The 16,579-nt window shown below is 39.6% G+C and overlaps 1 pseudogene; it reads right to left on the bottom strand.

Moving 5' to 3' along the window:
- Nucleotides 1-3,144: 3,144 nt before the first annotated feature.
- Nucleotides 3,145-16,579, bottom strand: part of LOC118333924 — a 19,171-nt pseudogene continuing 5,736 nt past the window's right edge.

Here is a 16,579-nt window from a genome sequence, read left to right as displayed (position 1 = left end):
AAGCCAACCAGCCATCAGCAGCGTGTTGTAGAAACTCTGTATGCCTCTGCAGCGTGGGCGCAGCTACTGTGCTCACACAAAGGCAAATGCTAGCTGAGGTTAAGCCAGCTTTTTATGGCTCAGCATTTGTCTTTCTATGGCTGCATCCTTCTCATCAGCATAAAAGCCCTCCATTTACAGGAACAGAGCTGAAGGGAATGCAGTGTGCCACAGGGCAAGCGTTACACAGACAGATTACCTGCAAAAATCCACCCAGGGGAATTGGAGTGCAGCACATCAGCAGACAGCACACACACACACCACCACATACCATCACACACACACACACACACGTTACATCACACCCCTCTAAGTAAGACTGTAACCACACCCAGGCACATAGGGGCCAAGCACTTCATTCTTGGATTGCCGGAAGGGAAGATGTGGTGCTGATGCAACTCTGAGCTGGCTAATGTGGAAGTGTGGAGTAGGACTACCAGGGGAAGGCAGAGAGGTCCACATTAAGGTCAGAGAGGTGATGGGAAGTTATAATAATGGTTGAATATCAAATGGCAGAAGGTTCTATGTTAGGGCTGGGGCGTCTGCATACTAAAACCTGTCTGGAAGAGGGAACAACCAATCTGATGTACAAGCAATGGTTCTGCAACCTGACAGAAATCTTCAAATATCTTTTGATGCCAGGGGACTGTTGTTAGCAACCGGATATGTTCAAGTCAACAGTTAAAGCTGCCAATGTTAGATCAATATTTTTATTATTTGAAAAAAGGATCAAAGACTATGTGTAAGACACACAGCAGTCAGAGACATATCACCAACTCTACAGTGGTGACTGAGCATTTAGCAGTCTTTTCAGCCTTCCATTGTTTTGTTTTTTACGCTCTGGGACCTGCTATCAAGAAGCTTCACCACGAGATGCACGTAATTCCCTACATGCAAGCAAGTCCCACCTGTAGAGGTCCAGTGAGTATTGTGCTTGCCTTCCAAGGAAACAAAATAACGTGACAAACTTTCTACAAAGAATCGCATACTATCACATTAAAATACATTAATAGTATGTAATATAATATATTTATATCATATATCATATATCATGCGCAGTTGACTTGTATTGGATACAGCTAGTGGTGGGCTTGTTGAGGAGAAAATGGTGATTCAGGTGGGGAATGCTATTCAATAAATAATCACCAAATGTTCAAAAGCAAACGAATGGGAACATATACTGTGGATATAACATGAAACGATACTATCGCCTTTTAATAACACACATTATATAAAACTCACATTTTATAACTTAATCTTTGCAATAAGTCAGTCTTTTGGACATACAACAGCAGTTTAACTTTGGTGAGTTCAGCTCTGTGTGCATGTGTAAGGTTCTGATGGGTGATAAGTGATGTGTTGCTGTTATTTGGCTCCACAGGGAACAACCCATCCAGGATCGATCTGCAGGGTTCTGTTTAGAAAGCGAATCTTTGGCAGGACCCACAAGAGAAAAACACAGTGGATATCATCTCTCATGTTTATTCCGATAAGGCAGAATTAAAGGATAATGAAAGAATCTTGGTGGAATAAAAAAGGAGTGTTTCAAAATTACACAGGATACATTTACGAAGATGTAAACAACCTGGGGATGTGCAGCCATTTTAAGGCTTATACAACAAAAGAAATGAGACCATTGATAGCAAAAAATGGGCAATTAGCACATTTGCAAGAGCCGCTAATTAGCATTGCAAAAAATTACATGCTGGTTGGGATTAGTTGCTGGCTACCTGAGGTTTGCCTTCACTCCCTTCCCATGATTATCTTTGAGCTCTTAGGCCGGACAAATTTTAACTATTTAACAAGTTGCAATCTAAATGAGGCTAAATGAACAGAACAAATCTGTGTTTTCAAGTGATTTTGACAATATTAAAAAGAGAGGTTCCAAAGAGTATTTAACCCTTTGGGGGTCCATATTCACCGCCAGTGTGATCAGATCGCATGACGTCTTCTAAAGCGCGTGTAGGAAAAGAAACTATCACCTGACGGCTGCCGTCAACTTGGTCCTTCGAAAAGTGCAGGACTTAGAAACTCTCTCTAGTTTTGTATTTGATCTTTGATACACCACGTTAAAACCCGGATCATATGATGTCTTCATATCTTCGGTCATTTTTTGTGATTTTACAGAAAAACGGGGAAAAGTTGGTTGAATCTGGCTGATACTACCTCTATGTGATCAATAAATAAAAACAGAGACTCTGACAAAAAAATTGTGAGAGTTTTTAGGTTTTAGTTTTTTAACTGTGTTAAATAGTGCATAATAGTGAATTTGCCATCTTCAAATGTTAAACCTCCAATATTCAGTTTTGAATTATTAAGTAAAGCAGAGAGACACCTTACAAATGCTTTAATTTGAGGAATTGAAATCATCAAAAGAGGGCTTCCTCTATTGATATGCAAGGAATCTGAAATATTTTTAAATTTTATTTAAATTAAACTTTATAGTTTCAAATACTACAATTTATGAATGAAAATACCTTAAGCAGCACAAAGGAAAATTTATTTTTGTTGTTGGATTTGGCTTCCTGTGGACACTAAGACAGTAGTAACAAAAAAATTGTTTCATATTTCCAAGGGAATCCAGACCTGGTGAACGAGGCATTAAGATAACTATGTAGAAACTAGCCAGTCTTCTTATTGTTGGTTTTGTGCTCAGTATTAGCATTTGGATCTTTTACAGGCCACTTAAAACTCCTTTGGTGTACACTAACTTACATGTTTAAGCACGTGGGCTACTCCATGATTAGTTTACAGGCTAATATTGTTGATGTCAACATAGTAAGTGGAGGTTAAAAGAGTTTTAAAACTCTGCAATGTGGCCCAAAACAGGGGAACTATTGGGAAAGAGCAGTGTGGACAGGAGTACCCTTCTTTTCCACCAAAATCAGCTATGATTTCTTGATCGTTCAGGATTCAACAATAAATAATCATTCTATTAGGAAATAAACCTTGCCTCCTGTGTTTGGAACTTGTCAATAGAGAGAGCCTAATTTATTGGGTGGTACATGCTGTAAAACGTTTTGAGAAGCCCCGAGAAGCATTCCAGTATCTAGTGCAGTCAATGCAAACGGTCCATAGTATTAGTAACTGTAAAGTCCTGACTTACTAAAGCCCTTCTGAAGCCACTTTCGGTCTGCGGTTGGAATTTAAGAAATATAGTAGGCGGAATGCCGTGAGGGAAATGGCAAAATCCAATCCTGTGTTGACCGGGTCTGTAACAGAAGATAGAAAGACCATAAGAAACATTGTGAGCAGAACCACCACTGGGATTGGGAAGAGTTGGGACCGTAGGGACGAGTCAGCAAAGACATGGAATAAGTCAGCTCTTTGTGGGAATTAAGTAATTCAAAAACCATTCCTTTTAAACATCATCTAAAGATTTTGTCAGTAAATGAAACATAGCATAATAACAAGGTGAGATAATGTGGAAACATTGAAGGTGCAGGGCCAATTCAATTCAATCAATTCAGTTTTATTTGTATAGCGCCAAAATTCATAACAGTAGTCTCCTCAGGACATTTTCAAATAGAGCAGGGTCTAGACGAACTCCAACCTGTATTCTTGGGTAATATGTATTAATTCTTGTAACGCTACAGGTGTGTTACAAGTGTGGAAAAACACTGACCTTAAAGGGGGGGGGAATCAAGTTTGTATATGCTTGTGATAGATTAACCCAGCCACTACCCACCGATGAAAACCAACCGCAGGAAGCTCCATGAAGTTCAGCAGCTGTAGATGTCTCCCACAAACAGCTGGAGGATGGTCATAGGTACTGCACACACACAGGCAAAGAAGTTCAAAAGCTTTGGAAGCCGTTATAGGTAGTTACTTCTGGTTTGTGTAAAAAGTCAAAATTATTTGGACCCATGCCCACAGAAAAATCTTTTGTTCGGATTTGGCTGGAGAGTTCGGATAAAAATCTGTCATTCAGATACCTTATAAAATTGTAAGAACAATTTGACCCTTCTAAAAGTCCCTCGCCCTTTGCTCTGTGCTCCATCACAGTTGAGGGCAGCCCGATCAAACGCTCATTCAACTTCTCCTTCCTGTACTTAAATATGCTATGGCTAGACTCATCAAAAGGACATCCACATTTTGAACGTAGTTAAAAGATAAAACCAAACAAATATTCAACTCTTAAGATAGGCTAGCTAGGTAATTTACAATTAATTGTTAGCAAAGCTAGTTATCTAGGGTTGTTTCTACAGAGCCAAATCCATACCATAACCATACAAATATTATGCTTGCGCCATACTACCAGTGAAAATGACTTGCAAGCAAAATTAATAATATTATAATTCCAATATTTTGTGTCATTATATCATGTTGTTGTAAAGTGCGTTATTTCAATAAGGGCATTACTGATATTTAGGTTGTCAGTATTGTCTGATGGAAATATTGATGGTACTGACCAGTATGAGACAGCAAAGCCAGGGGAGTGTGTCTTGGAATGTGGACCACTATGACAAAACCTCAGGGAAGCTGTCCTTCACGCGATGCCACTAGAACATTCTGTGAACAACACCACACAGTTGGAGTAGTTCTCAACTGCTCTATTTAGATATATACCACCATCAGCCATAGACATGTGAGCACTGACAGGTGATGTGAATACCCTGATTATCTGGTTATCATGGCTCCGTGTCAGTGGGTGGGCTATATCAGGCAGTAAGTGAACATTTTGTCCTCAAAGTTTATTGTTAGAAAACAGGAAAAATGGCAAGCCGTGAGGATCTGAGCGATTTTGACAAGGGCACATTTGTGATGGCTGACTGGGACTGGGTCAGAGCATCTCCAAACCTGCAGCTCTTTGTGGGTGTTCCTGGTCTGCAGTGGTCAGTACCTGTCAAAAGTGCTCCAAGGATGGAAAAGCGCGAAAAGGTCATGGATGCACATGGGAGGTGAATTGCTGGCCGTGTGGTCTGATCCAACAGACATGTACTGTAGCTCAAACTGCTGAAACAGGTAAGGCTGGTTCTGATAGAAAGTTGTGTCAGAACACACCAGTGCATCGCGTTTGTTGGTATGGGGGCTGGGCAGAACATTCTGACCACCAGGGTTCCCAGGTGATCACAATGTTATGATCTGATTCGTGTATGTTATCATGTTTTAGTAAAGAGGCTTTCCTTTTCTCTTCAATTAGCTGTTAAGCTACTGCTAATGAAACTCAACTATCACAGCAGAATATTTCACATTAACAGTTTCCTGAAATAACCCCTACATTTCCAGTGTGGGCTTTAAAATGAGTAACAAGTCTGCAGGGAAGTGTTCATTTTCATTGACAATGCCTTAAACAGTATTCAAACACAAAAGCCAATTTAAAAAGTGACATATCAATAATTAATCAATGAAAACGTATTTCCTCTGTACAGTAGATTGATAAATAAAACAGTGTTATAAATAAAATATTAAATTTCAATTAGAGTACTTGTGCGTGGGTTTTGTCAAATGGTATTTGAATGTGCCGTGGGTGGTGGAGACGGAAGGCCAGGATAGAGGAAGGCATCTGTTACCTTGACAGGGCAAGGTGGCGCCGTTCGATGGAGCCGTAGCAGGCAAGGCCAAGAACACGGCACCGCTATGAGAAGTTCCCCATGAGCTTCGCTCTGCAAGTGTCTGTGACCAGCAAGACACCAGTAGGGAGAGCAGTTCAACACTGAGAAAAAAACTTTTGATGTTCTTTTTGTATAGTGTGAGTATAATAACGAGTAGCTTGTAAAGGCTAGTTCTCAGACATTTGAAACTCCACTGTTGATTAGTCAGTTTTCTAGGTGTGGTAACTGTTCCCTCTACATCCCAGCTAAGCAGGCTAACCATGTCCTGAGTGCAGCCTGTGCTAAAGCCGGGGGAGTGAATCAAAGTGGTTGAGTTGCTGTGCAATGCCCTCAACTTACCCTGTATTCCAAGTGTGTAGGAGAAACTACGGTCAATATCAATATTTATTTATTCCTATTTTGTCAATAGTTAACACCTAGACCTTAAACCACAATAACTTGTGTAAAGAAAAGAAACAAGTGCACGTGCACAAACGTTAGATACTGCCTTAAAAAGGGCAGCGTTTATTCGAATCAACAATATGTAAGCGCCATCAAACAGAAGTATCTCAGGAGACATGACCCGGCTCAGGGGTGGTCATTGCCTCGACCAGTTGGTGAGAGAGAGAGAGAGAGAGAAGACAGACAGACAGACAGGACAGACAGATCACAACACAGCAACAACAGTAGCAACAACCACTAATAGTAGTTGACTTGTTATTGGATGAACATGAAGAAGATGATGGATGACAACACGATGGGGGACAATGAGCAGCGGACAACAGAACAACGAGTAACTGTAATAATAAGTAATAATGAATAATAATAGTACAATAATATCAGTGATATTCTGCTGTGAATGTGCTGTGAATGAATGTATCAAAGTGTCCAGCTATCAGTTTATTGAATTGTGGTTGGTCTTATTTTATTAACCGTAGCTTGTGAGATGGAATTAGAGCAGTTGACAGGGCTGCTGGCAGTAATTGTCATAAATGGGTCATGCAGAAGTGGGAGCAAAAGCTGCTTATTATTCATGAAGCCATTCAGTGCTGATTAGTCACAGTCCATGCTTGTATGGACTAGCACGGACTGTAAGGGGAAAATAGGATTGTATCTTGTACACACGTATTTGTAGTTTTTTAATGGAAGCATTAAAAAACAGTAAGTAGTAAGTAACAGTAAATGCATTCCACCTCCTGAAACAGGCTTACAATCACAGTGCGTGCTTTTATGGTAAGGTATTTATACACTGAAAGACGTCTCCACCATGAGATTGAGGGCAATTGTTTTTGTTTTGTTGTCTTGGTGAGATTAGTTTTCCTTGTACAATGTGCCTTTTACCATGACCTGCATATGAAATGTTTGAAAGGCAGTTGGGATCGTGTGGATCAGTGATTGAAAAGACTAAAGCAGGTTATTACATTTTTCTTACAGGCAGCGTGTAATCCCAACTGATACCAACAGAGATACAGGCACATGATAGATTCCTTTAGGGTCCCCAGAATTTAAGTGCATCCCTTCTTTTGTAGCCACTAAAGTATAGAATCAGTCCTTCTTGTTCATGTTGAGTAACCTTTCGTCTAAAAAGGGCCTATAAACTCAATAATATTCCATCTTTAAAGTCACATTTTGTAACTTTTCTACCTTAAAATAACAGCTTCACTATCATTCTGCTACAGTGAGTTGTATAGGGTGAATGGTGTCTTCATTATTCCTATACGTTTTCCTGTTCTTTCACGATGTAACTTTAACGCTTTACAGCAGCAGACACACACCTCCAACTATATAACTAATTTTGGTAAAACTGGATTATATATTATATGATGCCCTCTGGCTGCTCAGCCTCAGCTCTCTGTGATTTACAGTTTCCTGATGGACAGAAAAGTAACTGCTGTAAGCTGGTTAGCTATTCCTGGATGCCGGGGACTGGGTGCTCAGAGCACTGGGGGAGTGTTGGTAGCACTGGAGCTTGTCATGCCTTGTCATGCCAGAACTGAAACCAGGCAATGTAACGGGGCTCAGCAGCTTTTATGGGCATAGCTAATGGCAGAGGGAAAGAGGGAAGCCACCAGACAAGAGTAAATGTGGGACTAGCTTTTAGAGGTTGTCGAGAGCTTGGTGAAATGAAAGGCTGCACAAACAGCGAGCTGGCCTTCTTGCTGTTGGGCTAGTCAGTATTTCAAAGTTAAGAATGGCGTGGGGTTTCAATTTCATTATTTGCGATTAAGGAACAAAGCAATGTGTGCAATAAAGCAATAAAAAAATTAAAGAAAAGCCAACTGCTTAAGTCCAATACAATTAACCCAAACAATCCCTGACGAGGGATGAAAACCATTTATTTGTACTGCTGGCACCTACCTGTTTTTCATAACGATCCTAATCTCATAGTTACGAGATCTTTTCTGGTAATTATGAGATCTTTTATTTTAATCACAAGATAGTAACTTACATTACGAGATGAGGTGTTTAATTTGTTTTGCTTTAGTGAATGCAATGCACTTCTGTAAGACAAAATGGCAGTTATTTATCTTTCCATTTATTACCTTTTACACTCTTAAATTATGTGAACATATACCTCTAATTTATGTGGTCTAAAATTACTTTGTGCCTTGAGGCCAGCCTCCTCGAGGAAAAGTTCTAGACACAAGTTAAGCTGTAATTAAGTTTGAGATGTAAACTTTTGCCTGCTGTCTGCGAGAAAGGAAGAACAGAGTGTAATTCTTTTATTTCATCATAGCCTTCTAAGAAGAGATAAATGCTCTTAACACCGTTCTTAAGGCGCTCCTATCACTCATCGTACAGGGGCAATAAAACTAACTGCATTAGAAAAGATCAGAGATCTCTTAGTGAATGAGTCTTCCCCAGCTACCCGCTTACAGTAGCACTGATAGCAGTCCTCAGTCTAATAAGCAGTGGTGTCTGTTATTTGGGGGTATCTGTGATGTGATTAGCATTAACAGGGCTGGGCTGAAACAATCGCATTAACAGCTGCTGGGAAGCCGAGCTGTCAGAGACACTTCACTAATAATGACATGTTAAGTGCAGGAAGTCAACCGTGGTGCTTGCATTAGTGGTAAACATCACTAACAGCAGAGAGGTGAGACCTCAGCTATGCTTTTAAGTAGCACACACCTCTCTGCTGCAGGAGAGCCAATGCCGGCCTCAGAATGTGGAATCGGAATCAAAAATATGTGACACTAGAAAAAAAGTACACTTATGATTTTCTTGAGAGAAGATTTTTTGGGATTTTATTCAGGAGAATTCCATTTATTTATCTGTTTTACTGTCACTGTTTAAATAAATTCAATTTTTTATTTTACGAAAGGATAGAGGAGTGTCAGCACTAAAGTAAGAACCATGTTGATGGGAGATTCTGTTAAATCTATCAATGTTAGGCCTACCGGTAAATTATATAACTGTGTGACCAAGCGCTGTCCTGTATTGTCAAGAAAACTTTTGAAAAATGTTCTGGAAAGGTCCTGAAAAATGATTTCTTAAAAAGAATGACCTGATTAATTGCTTCTATGAGGTCCAACTGCTGACAATGGGCCAAACTATGCTACTATAATAACTAACATCCTGGTGTTTTTGAAACAATGGCATGCACCTGTCCCATTCACTTCACCCAGTATATTTACCTCACCCCCTCCAACCCCATAGTCACAATATTTTGACAAAAAAGTCATACTGTTGTGACTATATTACAAAGAAAATAATGGTATACTTTGAGGAGAACATGCTGCATGTTATTATAGGTACATAACATGACCGTGTTTTATCATTTGCAGACACTACATATTGTACAGTTTCCCATGCAAAAAGCTTCTGGTTTTACAAAAACATCACTTCTCTATGACCTTTACACAGCCCTGGTATGGAAGATTTAAAATGCCAACATAAAAACAAATCAAGGAATCATGGTGTTTCATGATTTAAATAATGCTTTAAAGTCACAGAATGTGGTGCATGCTTATGTAAGCATGAACTAGCCGATTTCAACCAATGACATTCACCTGTCAAACAGTCGACACAGAGTGAAGATTCATTAGTTAGCTAGCTAGCAACAACAAGGCTAGCTACCTGACAGGAGTCTTTCTGGGGGGGTGGACCTCACTGATAACTGTACAAAAACAACGTTATCACTTGTACAAAAACACAGCGTTATCAGTGATTCTGGTGAAACTCGATCATATTTTATGGAGAAAATATTGTCTGGCTTTCTCTCTAATCAGTCTAATGTCCTCTGGCTGCTCTGCTGCAACGTGGCTAACTGCTGCTGTAGCTGCTGCCCAGCACTATTAGCTGCTGCAACAAGTCCCTCCCTAGCTGCCTGTTTTTACAGGAAACACATAAATATGCAAAAGCAAACAGCTCTTTCTTTAACTTTTTAACTGTGTCAATTAAGATCGCTCAGTAAATATAGTAGTTATATAGAAATACAAAGTAAAATAGAAGTCAGTCAGTGAATAATAATTTTTTTTTGGGCCACATTTTTAAGGCCTTTCCATCAGTTAAAAAGTATTACTATTACTTACCACAGCAACTGCGTCTGAGGCCAGGAGCTCCTCTGCTGACATCACAGTGTAGTACGCCACGTTGGTCAGCACATAGCAGGTAGTCACAATCGCCATGGAGATACAGATAGCTAATGGCACAGTCCTGAAGGGTAACAGGAGCATTACATTGTCAGATAAAGCAGCTACAAATAGATTGTAGCTGCAATTGCACTAACCTAACAGATTTCAGGAGCATATACCGGGAAATCTACAACGTCACTCAAACAGGAGGAAATAGTGCATTTGCTGGGGACTATTTTCAGCAGCGGATGAATCCACATTTAGTGCTCTAGTAAGTATTTATGGAAGCAGGACAGTGTATGTGGGATTAAGTTGAAATAAAGTAATAGTAGTAGTAGTAATGCAGGAACATGTCACCCAGTGCAACAGTATGGGTCATTGATTTGTTTTATTAGTTTTTGGTTACAATAGAGCTGGACAAAGGAATATGATATATCAGGCTTTGACAGACAATATTTGTTAAGTTGGGTAACGTTTCCCATATCAGCACTAAAAAATACTTTTAAAGTTAACCTGTAGAAAGATGGCAGTCTTCTACTGCCGGCTGATGTGCCTGGCAGTAGAACACGGTGCCTCCCTCTGCTTTTAACTGTATCCTGTGCATTTCAAGATTCGTCCCCTCTTTACACACAATAGTGTGCTGGACCATATGCTGTTGGAATCCTTTCGAGTGAAATACGAAATACTGTCAGAGCCATGTAGAGAGAGTAACGTTAACTAGTGGTGGCACACGTGGCGATGCCTCTGCTGCCTGTAACGTCTGCACTAGAGGGCACTATTTCAACACACAGCTCTGGTACTGGAACACCTTGTTGTGATTCTGTCTGGTAGAAACCCGTTGTATAAGAACTGGTGGCATATTGGCATAAATACAGATACAAATCCAGATAACCTTTACAAATACAGCCACCACATGGTTTAAACTCACCGTTCAGGGTTCTCTACCTCCTCTGTCACAAAGTTCAAATAGAACCTGCAAAAGGAAACAGTTACCATTAAACCCCCAATGATAAATGAGTGGTATATCATGGGAAATGCATGTAGAACATGTGTGTTTGTGTGTGTGTGAGGACCATACCTACCACCCAGCGTATGCATACATCCCAGAGTAGAAGGCCAGTGGCATACCGGACAGCTTCACATTGCTCAGCTCAAAGGCGTTCTCAAAGTTCCTAGTCTCCCCTGCAAACACACACACACACACACACACACACACATTTCATTTTGTTGACTGTTTAAAGCACTATAATTGCTCCTAAATGAAGAGGGATTGTTGCAGCAATGGAAGGATCAGTTCAAATACTACTCACACAACACCAGGAGCGACCATTGCCACAGCAATAGCAATAATAATAATAATAAAATTAGTTTTAACAATAAAAGAGATGAATAGAGCAGTAATCTGCCTTTTTAGCTCAGAGAAATGGATTCCTCTGTACAACACAGGTACTTCAGACAGATTAAAGCACTCTCAAATATAATCAGCATTCTGTTTTATGCATGAGCTCACATTTATGAACAGAAACTGCTCATACAGACAGATAAAACTATCTAATAGGACAATAATGTTGTACTGAGTTGTTGAAAGACACAAATTGTTTGTAATGATCTGTGTGATCATGCAGAGGAGGACAGAGGGCCAGGGCCAGATTAATAAAACGGGGGACACCACAAAAAATTAGAAAAAGGGCCCCCATAGGTACATATGTGTATGCATATACACATATACATTTTCACAAGACAGGTTATTGTGCAAAACTAATTAGCATCATTGCTAACAACTGTATTTACCTGACTATTTCATGTCAAAATGGCTGCTGTGAAAAATGTTGGAATAATTTCCCTCAAATTGCTTGATTGATTTCTTTGATTTAATTAGCTGTTCACAAGACGGGGGCTAACCATATTTATGTATATGTGAGGGCTTAATTGGGGCTTATTTTTGCTCGAGGGCCCCCTAGCAGGTTAATCCAGCATGCATTATATATGTGCCAGTGCTGTAGTACTTGCATCCAGACCTCAGACTCGAGTTTGGATATTCGAGATAGTCTTGACCGAGTCCATCAGTATATGAAGTAACTGAATCCAATCAAAGCATGTTTGTTCAGAAAACAGGTATTGGTTTAATTCAAAATATAGAACGGGACCTGATATTAGCCTCCTGGCAGCCAATCAGTGTCACTTGCCTTGTCTCTTGTCCGTCTCATTTGGATTTGGACGTAACTTAGACTCGAACCTCTTTGTCGAAGACTCGAAACTAGTCCTTGTCTTGGATTCGACAAAGCAGAGATGGCAAAAGTACACACATTCTTTACTCAAGTAGATGTACAGATACTTGTATAAAAAAAATAGTAGTAGAAGTATTAATTCAACTTCTTTACTCAAGTAAAAGTAAAAAGTGCTCTCTCGGTTAGAGAGAAACAAACAGCCCAGAGTGGAGGGATGAGCTGTGATTTAGGGCGTCTTATAACACCTGCTGTGAGGACACTGTGAAATGCCTGAGTTGTCGCTTGCTGTGAGCAGCTGCGTTTCACCGCCTGCAAGGCTTCAAGGTTATATTTACAGTGCACGTTGCTGCTTGAGTCAAAGGAAGTAATGTTAATTGTTGCAGCTGAGCGCTCTGTGTGAAGTCTGAGAATGTTCCTGAACAGCATAACACTCAGTGTCCTACAGACTCTTAGAGAGGCTGGGGCCCTCCTAAAGTACTAATGGAGGCTATTAGAGGTGATGATGAAGACGATGATGGTGAAAATAAACTTCTCTTACCTTTAAAGAGCTGGTACATTCCAGGCACTATGATGATGGCGATGGCCAGCAGCTTGCTGCAGGTGAGGACAATTTGAATCCTTGCTGTCCACGTTACACTCATACTGTTCAGGTACATAATAGATGCTACAGAGACACAGAAAATGAGAGTCATGGAAATGTACTTCATAGATTTATAATAGAACTAAATACCAGAGACCAATATGGTACGAATTCAGTCCCATGAGAATTCCTGGCGCATATGCCAAAAAGGTTTCTGGCTTCCATAATTTTCTTCCTGGTTATGCAGCCCACTCTTTGTGTACAGTGGTGTTTCTCTGTTGGTGCTGGCCGCTGGAGTTCCCACTCAGCCTTTACATTACAAACTTTAGATTTTACATTGCGATGATTTCACAGATTTAAAAATGACCATGGCAAGTTTAACAAATATAAACCTCCACTGATCAAAAATGAGTTTATAGATGAGTAAATAGAGTTTAACTGACGTTGTTCACAGTTTGAGATATCCTGTCTTTGAGGTCTATGGGGAGAATGCTATTTGGTGCTGTGGCCGTCAGTAAACATACCCTATCATTTGTTGGTGAAAATCTTGATATTGATTCTGGGACAATGACATGGCTGATAGCTAGCTAGTCTTTTTGTTAAACATACTGTCAAATTATATTTACCACTTGCTGACTGTACGCAGTTTTATTGACTATTGAATTGAATCTTGCTTGCATAACATTAGCTTTCTGGTTCATAGCATAACATTAGCTTTCTAGCTCGTATCATACGTTTTCTGGCTCATAGCACAACGTTAGTTTTCTGGGTCGTAGCATAGTGTTAGCTTTATGGCTTGTAGCATAACATTAGTCTTCTGGCTCGTAGCATAACGTTAGTTTTCTGGCTCATAGCTGAGCCAAAGCACTCTATGAGCAGAGGAAACTAGAAATATCTCCCGTTGCCAAGACGAATCTAAGGTTTGTCTTATTTACTGTAGCAGTGGACTACGTTTCGATTGGATTAGAACATTATGGGAGGGTACAATTTCTTCCATGTATTACTCAAACCCTCATGTGTTACAAGGGAAATGGAGTTATGGCTTGTGAAAAACTTTTGATTGCAAAATGCATGAAAAGTTAGTTGAACTCGGCCATATCACCTTCTTACATTCACTATATATGGTTGATTTCTGTGCTCTTTTTGGAATCTTATTTAATATTCGACTAATATGAGACATATAAGATATTTTTGTAAACAAACAAAACTTACCCATCAACTATAGCATATCCAGTGGATGTGGGTGTTTTATAATTCCACAAGGAATTAGGTTCCTTAATGTCCAGTGTAGAGCTTGTATTATGGTAAAAAAAAATCATATGATGATCACAGATGTAGCGATATGATTAACAATTAGTGTGGGAATTATTATTTTTGCATCACAATTAAAATTGTTAAATTAAATGAAAAAATCCTGATAATGGGACATTAGTTAAGGTCTGTACCAAACAAGCATGTTTTCTAAATTCTGGAAGAATTTGTGACCCACAATTAATGCTTTTTTTTAAATGATCTTTGCAACTTTGTCTAACTGTATGCATACCTTAAAGGACCAGTGTGTAAATTCAGTGGCATCTAGTGGTGTAGTTGCAGATTGCAACTCTTTACCCTCGTTCTCCCTCACTGTCTACACTGGACCTGATCAGCCACAGTCCAATACAGTGGTTAAGAAAATCGTGTCAAAATACACTTTAGATTGCAGTTATGTATGTCAAGTTACAGTGAAACGTGTCCTGTGTAGACAGCTGTAGTGATTCAAATAGAAGCCTATGCATTCTGTCAGACATGCATGAGACAGACAAGTAAAAACCAGTGTTGAAATAGTGTGGACAGGGTGTCAGTACTGCACATCTCAGGTCTGCTCAAAACTGCCAATTCAAGAGGAGTTGAGAAAATGTGAAAATATATATATACTGTACGTATCCACATTCTGGATTAATGCTCCCAAAGCTAGTGGGTTTTTGCAATTTTATAATGTGAGAATCTTTTTAAAATGTCAGTATATGTTCCAATATATTTCATGTATTTATAGTTGTTTCTGTAACTGTTCGTTTGACTCATGATGTCAGCAGGATGTACTCAGTTTTGTGCCCAGATCTAAACAGTGGATGGTAAAAATGTAGCTTCAAACTGGATAAACAGTCAATGTATGGCAGACAACCACAACGCTGACGCATGCACAAAGGGGAAATGACGCCATTGAGAGGCGAACAGTGAAACGCAGTGTTACCTGAATAAAATGACAGATTTCTCAGATTTTCTGCTTTGTTGGAAACATTTGTTATAATGGAAGTACACAACTCAACTACATATAGAACACAGAGCTAGAGTTTATAGACATTTTAATGTGAAAATGTTACACCTTATAGCTTTAAGCAGATTGTGCCTGTTTCTATAGGAAGATTTTGGCAGCAATGTTGCCTACTTTTCTCCCTGTAGCTGCATTACATCTTTGCACAATTGCTCATGTTTAATGGACAGGTTGGTGAGATAAAGACAGTGCTGGGACTTTTTTGTCATATGGACAGCTGACATCACCCTCTCCCGTCCCCTCTGTCTCTAACTGCACACTTTAATACCTGTTATTATGCCAGCGTACATCTCCTGACATTTACAGAGCGGGTTACAACAGGTCAAACAGATAAAATCATCATGACATCGCACACACTGATGTTTTAATTGAATGCTAGTCTGGGTATACGTACTTATGCCAATGGCGGTGGTCAATTTGATGGCCATAGGGGGGATATGACAGGGCATGAACAGAGGCTCCAGGATGTACTGACCAAAGGCCAGAGAGATGACTGCCATTGCCGCAGGCCTGAAGGACACACACACAGACAAAGGTAGACACACAAACATATCAAAACTAGCAAGTACAACTTTAGTGCAAACATATAAAGTACTACATTAAATGTGATGCTAGAGTTCCAGTCATCAAATATCCTGGTACATGTGACACGAAAGGGCTTACACATACTGCAGCTATTGGTTTTACAACCCCCAACTTCAATGAAAAAGCTTAGATAAACCAACTGTACAGTACATACACTGCAGCAAATAGCACACACACACTGTCAGAGACAAGCTGGAGAACATAGTGCAGCATTTAGCAGCTAAAGAGACAGATATTGGACTCAGTAGCTGGTGGAGACCAAAAACAGAGCCAAAAGAGAGTGAATATTGGATTCACATGTATCTGATGGACACAACCACGACTCTAAATTGATACCAATGTTCCTCTGTGTCTGCTGGATTTGTAAACATGCAACTGTTTGCTAATATATTAGCAATGCAATCAAAATGATTTGCCGTTATATTGCCCCCTAGTGGCAAAAATAGATTTACACAGCTTTAACACATGCAGTATAAATTTAGTGTATGCAATATTTTATTCATATAATTCAGTTCAATTCAATTCAGTTACCTTTTCTTCATATAATAATGAAATGTACTGTATAAATGCGATCTTTTCAATACTATCATATTTATTTCACACGGTGGCCAACAAGGGCAAACACGCCGCAAACGGCAAAATGCTGCAAACACGGGAATGATACAAAACCAAAAACACACAAACACATAAAAACAAATGCAGCAGAAAAACGCAGCAACAGAAAA

This window comes from Morone saxatilis, unplaced genomic scaffold (assembly GCF_004916995.1).
Source record: "Morone saxatilis isolate NCDOM2014 unplaced genomic scaffold, NCSU_SB_2.0 Contig22, whole genome shotgun sequence".
Lineage (NCBI taxonomy): Eukaryota > Metazoa > Chordata > Actinopteri > Moronidae > Morone > Morone saxatilis.
This window is presented reverse-complemented; position numbering and strand designations above follow the sequence as displayed.